Here is a 7,500-nt window from a genome sequence, read left to right as displayed (position 1 = left end):
TTATTTGCTTTTACGGACTTAGAAATATTCCAGGAATATTGAAAATGGTTACTTAGGCAAAATTGACTTTACATGTGGACTGATTTTACGGATTTGGAATTTATGAAACTGATTGAATTATGACCATGCTATTTGATTTGGATTTGGAATTTATCATGATTTGGATTTTGAATTTATCACAAACAAATAAAACTGTAAGAAATGAAACTTGGAATCTGGACTTTTATTTGAATGTCTTGATGTTGTGCATTCAATTATCATCACCGGCCCCTGAACTCTTTCGTCATTATTAACAACTACAACACGACGCAAAGGATAATACTACCATCTATCAAAAACACCACTATACGATCATAAGCCATTACATATGTGTGCAATTACGCCACATTATGTATCTTATTTGGTGTCGTGACTCAGGATTCTTATATATGTTATTTGGTGGCGTGATACCAGGATGTAAAGATGTTATTATTTCGAACCATGGATACACAAGAAATGTATATTGTTGCAGTGTTAATATCTATTGAAGTTTTTGTGAGACTCGAATTTTGAAGTGAAAATTGTGAACAGATAGGAAAATATTTTTATTTGGAAAAGAAAATGAATATCAATATTGAAGGTGAAGTAGTATAATTTTTTGTAATGAAATGTTGAAAAAAATTATTGAAATTATAGATGATTCCTAAAATTCCGATAAAAGACGGTATTTAAAAAAAAAATTAAACGAAATAATATTGAAATTAAGAACCATAGATGGAACAAGAAAATATATTAAAAATCTAAAAGCAATATATTATAGAACGGCAAAAATAATAATAATAATAATAATAATAATAATAATAATAATAATAATAATAATAATAATAATAATAATAATAATAATAATAATAATAATAATAATAATAATATCATATTGATGCTATATGTATTTTAAATATTTAAAAAGAGGAGAGGGAGAGATGAAGAAAAATTGCAGAATTTAAATGAATATTTTAGTGCGTTTTATTTTTCAAAATAAATGAAAATGCGTTTACTTATAATCGGGCGTTTCGGAACAAATCTTCGAATATTAATTTGTACCGTTAATGGCAATGTTTTGTTAATATCAGTAACAAAGATGTGTCGATTTTTATTTCAATTTTTGTATGTTACTGTTGGAATTACATGACAGTTGGTCCATTATTAATGTTGTTACGTTTTATTTTCTGTCAAAATGACTCAAGAAGACGATGGCAATAAAAACACGTAAATTATAAGTTTTGATAATTGAAAAATGTCTTATGGTATTTATTGTTATATTACAACATCATTGATTATATTTTTCTCCGTCAATAGGGATGAATTGGTAGGTTGATATTGATTCTTTGAGATTCATGGGTTCATGACAAAGAGCAAAGTTTTATATCTGTTTGTATTCTTGGTAATAAATGTGTGGTTAACGCAGCCAAGTAATCGACAACAGAGCTTATTTAGTTGTGTAATGAGACATGGCGTTATAATAGATTACATAAGACATTTGGATTTTATCACTGGAAATTAAGTTGAAATGATTTATGCGGAATATGAGTCAATCGTTGTTTTGTTTTGTTTTGTTTTGAAACGCGTTTCATCGTGATTTTTAAAAGGAGACATATTCTCATAATAACGGAATAACGGACTTTTGGTTTAAAGTCGGAGAACAAATAAAATGACGGAGTATTAATTATTATGAAAGACTGATGTCTTGTAATGGGAGTTAAAATGTTATTACGGAAGAATAACAAAATATTGAAAATGCATTACCATGTCATGTGAGCTGATAATATTTGTGACACAAGTGGTTAACTTGTTAAGAATCAGCGAATTATAAGTAACCCATATGGTAAAATGCTGTATATGCATATTGGGTAAATAAGCGCAGTGATGTAAGACGCGGTAATTAAAGTGCACACGATTTAAATTACGAGACGCAGGAATGAGGCGTTCGGGAATATTTTATTTTGCTTTTAATTAAAGCGCATGGTTTAACATTATGAAATGATGCAGAAGGCGGAGAATTTTTATAAATACGATGCGCGTGGTTAAAGCGCACACAATTATCAATGCTATATTAAGAGGCGCGAGATAACGTCGCAATGAGTTATATGAATATTTTTATAAGCCGAGGGCAAAGGCGCGAAACATTGAATTTTTATTGACCAGAGTGTATATCGTTTCTGCGAATATTTTGATAATCATATTTTTCTCCTATCGATTTGCTGTTGTAATTGTAATCAATATTTACTGCGTGGTTTGAATTTAACATTTATATCATAACGTGTGTAACTGAGTTGAAGAAGAAGTTATGTTCAATTGTCAAATCTTAAGTGTGTAATCTTTCGGCAATCAGTTGAAATGGTAGGAAGTGCTACGATAACATAAACAAAATCATATTTCATTAAATTAGGGATTTTCTAAAGGGAATAATTCGAGTTAATCAAAGGCAGAAGTAGTGTTTGCACTAAAACATGATACAGTCATCACGAAAGAGGACACTTGCAACATCAGTCATAACGGGAACGCTGATGACAACGACAGAGGCAACTCAAACACAACCACAACATAGGTCGGAAAATGTCCTAATCCCTTTGGTCTATCCACGAATACCTTGAAATGGAGTAAGCATCTCGACAAAACACTACGCATTGATACGTCCAGAATCAACACAATCTACAGACTACAAACTACACAACAACCTCAATTACATCGTACCTTTCAACTTATACAAACTTGACAGAATTCATAAAATAATATCTGTATCAACACAGATTTCTTCCATGAACCTTTTTATATTTACATTCTTTATTGAACAATTGGATTACTTGTATTTACTTCTACGACAACAATACCCAACGATGTACGATGTCAATAATTACATAAACGTTCAAGATACGATTGTTTTTACAAAAATGATGTCCAATTGTGAACAATACTACTTCCTTCATATGCAGTGGTGAGCGTATTCAAATTTAAACTTATGTCAATATACAAGTGTGCAGCACCCATATCTACAACTTATAAACATTGAATATTATAATAACGCCTGTCTTAGTATCATTGTAAAAGATAAAGGCTATATATGTATATAAGACAATGCAGGAAAAAGTATCGCAAAACGCCACATGAGCGATTTCCTTGGATTCATTATCGTATGATATTCAACAACCTGCGTTCAAATAACGAAAATATTGTTGACCTTATTCAACCCTACTACATACACAACTAGACTACGTTATTGTTACATCATCTACCTGGTGTTTGGACTCACGTCACCCACCGGTACTCTACAGATTACATCATCTACCTGGTGTGTACTCACATGCCACCTCATCAAAACTCGATCAACAACCACAGACAATTACAACACACGACCTCTGTCGACTACTACACACGAACTCTTTGTCAACACATGGCTGAGTTCACAACTTTCTTTTGACTTACTGGATAAGTCAAACTTCATTTAAATTCAAGATCTCGCACACAGTTAATCTTGAATTTTTACAATTTCATCTACAATGAGACTCAACGTATACACAAGACAACCACAAATATCTACGAGGAGAATCGACCCAGATGCCGGAGATGAATGGATTACAGCGACGTCACAAGACCAAGAAACAACCCAACAGGTTAAGCATACGTTTGCTACCTGTAGAGTCTTTTTTCGTCCCAAATTCAAAAGACTCGAACAAATACAACACACTAATTACAAAAGTTGGTCACTTTAGTAACAGCCCACAATCACATACTGTGTTAGATTTTACTTATTTAGTTATTTACACTGTACTAAATATGAATAAGTCGGACAGACTAATGACTGATTATTTACTAAACACTAAATATGTGATGTGAACAAGTCGGACAGACTAATGTCTGATTATTTATTAAACGCTAAATATTTGAATGTGAAGACATTATTGTGATAATTCTAAGACATTTACAGAGGAAAAAGTTTTTAATTTATTAACAATAATTAAAGTGAATTTATGACACTTGGGCTATTCAGTGACCACAACACACACAACAATGCAACACGTAGACTAAATACAATCACCTCAACTCTTATAGTTGATATATTTTTTTCATTACATGAAAACTCATTCTAAATGGAGACAATGACTTAATTAACAATTACTGACAATTTTTACAGGATGACCATTCTCAAAACGAACGGATTACTGAGAAATGTGACCTCTGATGGATGACCTCAAAGACCAATTTGATATCAATGTAGTTGTAAACTACACCCTGATGACTTAAAAAGCTTTAAAAATTGAACCATCAACAATGAACAATGAATGATAATAACTTCAACTTGAATTTTAAAATGATGATAATGCTATTATTATGATTTATTTTTAAATATTTTTTTATTACTAATTGAAATGTAATCCTTCGTATATGGATCTAGATGTCTATAATATATTATTTGTACCACATATTATAAGTAGGAATTAATGTAATAATGTTGTTTAAATGGAATCATACAATATAAGGGAATATACAAGGTACTGGTTTTGATATGTCAGTAAATGAGTAGACATACATGGAAGCTGAGATTATCACCCATGTCGTAAAGAGTTAAATTTGAGATTGAATAAGACAACGTGAGTATATCACAAATGGAATTTGAACCATCCTTTTTCACGCAATACTATTTATGTGTGATGGGATATGACGAGAATTAAACACTTTTATTGCTATGAAGATGGAAGTTAAGGTGAAAAGATACTTTTTCTTTGAACTTTTAATTAATTGATATCTTACTGTCAATGTTGTAATGCCTTAAAAAGTATAATCGATAAATATATAAATGTTTAATCAACTTTCGTGTTGGTAAATTTAAATTTTAATCACTTTTAAATGATAGATACCTTACTGTTGATGTTGTAATTTGAAAGAAAAAAAAATCTATAATCGATATATATATATATCTATTTAGATGTTGTAATCAAATTTGATGTTTGTGAATTTATCAATGTTGTAATACTATAAAACCTATAATTGATATATATATGAATGTTGTAATCAACTTTGGTGTTTTTGAATTTAAAGTTTAAAGTTTTTAAATATTTAACTGGTATAAGTATTATCATTTTAACATTTATTTATTACATTTTAGTTGGACATTACATATATATATTTAATCTCTCACTGTAATTTTTTTTTGAATTGAAATTGTTTTAAAGTCAATTTAAATTCTAAGAAAGGGGCGTATGTAAGAGAGTTAGCTTATAGCAAGTGGGTTTAATGAGTTCACAGTGCTTGTATATCAGTTAAACTTGGTCATTATATTGAGTAGTCTAGGACAGTTTTACGTTCCAAAGTTAAAGGATTGGTCATTATATTGAGTACTAGAAAATTACTTTCTTTGATCGGTGTTACTTGGTTATTGGGGATAATAGCATCAAATTAAAGTTGGAATTTATTATTTGGGCGTACTGAACTAACGTTTACCAAAAGTAATATTATATCATAAAAGGCGGGTTTAACACCAATATGTAGGAATTGACGGTTCAGGTTTGATTATGATTTGGTCTTACTCTTACGGGTTGGATTATAGACTGACAGGGAACTGTCAAAACTGCAAGGGGCCGTGGAAACAATGGAACTGTGGGTAAAATTTTGATAGGGATAAAAGAGGATGTTTCGAGGAAAACGGTAGGATTCAACTTGACCATTAGCTGCACACTTTAAACCTTTTGTGCTCACCATCATTTATAGAAATATTCCACGAATATTGAAAATGGTTACTTAGGCAAAATTGACTTTACATGTGGACTGATTTTACGGATTTGGAATTTATGAAACTGATTGAATTATGACCATGCTATTTGATTTGGATTTGGAATTTATCATGATTTGGATTTTGAATTTATCACAAACAAATAAAACTGTAAGAAATGAAACTTGGAATCTGGACTTTTATTTGAATGTCTTGATGTTGTGCATTCAATTATCATCACCGGCCCCTGAACTCTTTCGTCATTATTAACAACTACAACACGACGCAAAGGATAATACTACCATCTATCAAAAACACCACTATACGATCATAAGCCATTACATATGTGTGCAATTACGCCACAGTAGTAGTAGTAGTAGTAGTAGTAGTAGTAGTAGTAGTAGTAGTAGTAGTAGTAGTAGTAGTAGTAGTAGTTCTAACAAGAACATAATAATAACTTCACATCGCCTATCTTTGATAGCAATGAATGACAATTCCCAAGAATAGAAAACAGAAGTAGTGACGTCACACTACTACGCTTCCAGTTTCAAACTCATTGGAAGTGTGTATGGCTCATGATGAATAGGTTACATATTGAATCATAAGCTGGGTATCTATTTTAGTAGCATGATGTATTGGCGGGTTTTCAAGATACGAGCGAGGATGGATGCTTTATATTGACAACAAAGCATAAGAATTAGACTAGAAAATAAAACGCCGTCACTCTGAAATCAGAAGATCAATTATACAAAGTATGTATCCAATTCTTGGGAAGATTGTTTTTACACTTCCAATGAGATTCGAACAACTATTTTGACATCACATTTTTGTTCCTTATTGGAATAATGAATAAAGCATGATGTAACCGTTGAATGTAGTGAAGCCGTTTAAAAAATCGCTCTACAAATAAATATGGATGTTTATGTTAATATCAAGAACAACCTCCTTGGTTTATTTCAGTTAAACTGATTCGCTTCGCGTCTTTCTGCCTTTACTCCGTACCGCCCATCTTTGATAGGAATGAATGGGAAAGAATCCCCTCTGGCAAAATACAGTTTCTAATTATAGAGCGACACGACTACACATTATACACGAAAAAGCTGTGCCGATCAGAAGTTGTTTTGTTTCTTCTCAACCCCCCCCCCCCCCCCCCACCCACCCCACCCTTTTCCCTCTTCCCCACCTGTCAATACACATTTTTACATGATATAATAAAACGAGTAAGGACAGGGGGAGGAAGGAGGTAGGCTAATTTATAATATTATTATAAAGAGTGGGAAGAGATGCAATGGTTTAAAAATGTGTCTTTGTTCAATTTGATTACTTTTGATTTGTTAACTTTGACTTAATTAAATCTTTAAACTTAAGAGTGCCTTTTATATAGCACAATATCCTCTAAACGTGCTCAAAACGCTTTACAAGGGGTCCATGACCAACAGCAACACGTAACCTGTAGAACGAGACTTGACGCCTATTAAGCAGTGACATCTATATGAAGTCCTAGCTATTAGGCGATGTTACTATTTTTTTTCCGACAGAGACAACGATGTTGACGGCCATGTACTCATTTTACACCCGAGTACGGTGAGAGAATATGAGTAAAAAGCCTTTTTCAAGGACTCGACTATGCTTCGAGTGAGGCTCGAACACAGGACCTTTTGATCCGAAAGCGAGTGTCATACCCACATTCCTTTTTTTTCCCCTTTGAGTTATTCACTAAATTTGTTATTGTACCTTTATTATTATTATTATTATTA

The 7,500-nt window shown here is 31.8% G+C and overlaps 1 protein-coding gene across 3 annotated transcripts in view; it reads right to left on the bottom strand.

Annotated features, from left to right (window-relative positions):
• LOC144979913 (aromatic-L-amino-acid decarboxylase-like) overlaps positions 1-7,500 on the bottom strand; it is a 65,460-nt gene that overhangs the window by 31,654 nt on the left and 26,306 nt on the right. The window contains exon 1 of one of the 3 annotated variants that reach the window (XM_078927182.1): positions 6,610-6,650. The exons of 1 other annotated variant lie outside the window; for it this stretch is intronic. The gene's annotated coding sequence lies outside the window, so the exon portion shown is untranslated. Of the gene's footprint in view, positions 1-6,492; positions 6,651-7,500 lie in introns of those variants that run through there. One more of the 3 variants, XM_078927179.1, reaches the window with a different exon arrangement.

The sequence above is a fragment of the Berghia stephanieae genome, chromosome 9 (assembly GCF_034508935.2).
Source record: "Berghia stephanieae isolate SIO BIC M18660-M18661 chromosome 9, UCSD_Bste_1.3, whole genome shotgun sequence".
NCBI lineage: Eukaryota > Metazoa > Mollusca > Gastropoda > Nudibranchia > Aeolidiidae > Berghia > Berghia stephanieae.
Note: the sequence above shows the minus strand (reverse complement) of the source record. Positions and strands in the feature narration are given on the sequence as shown.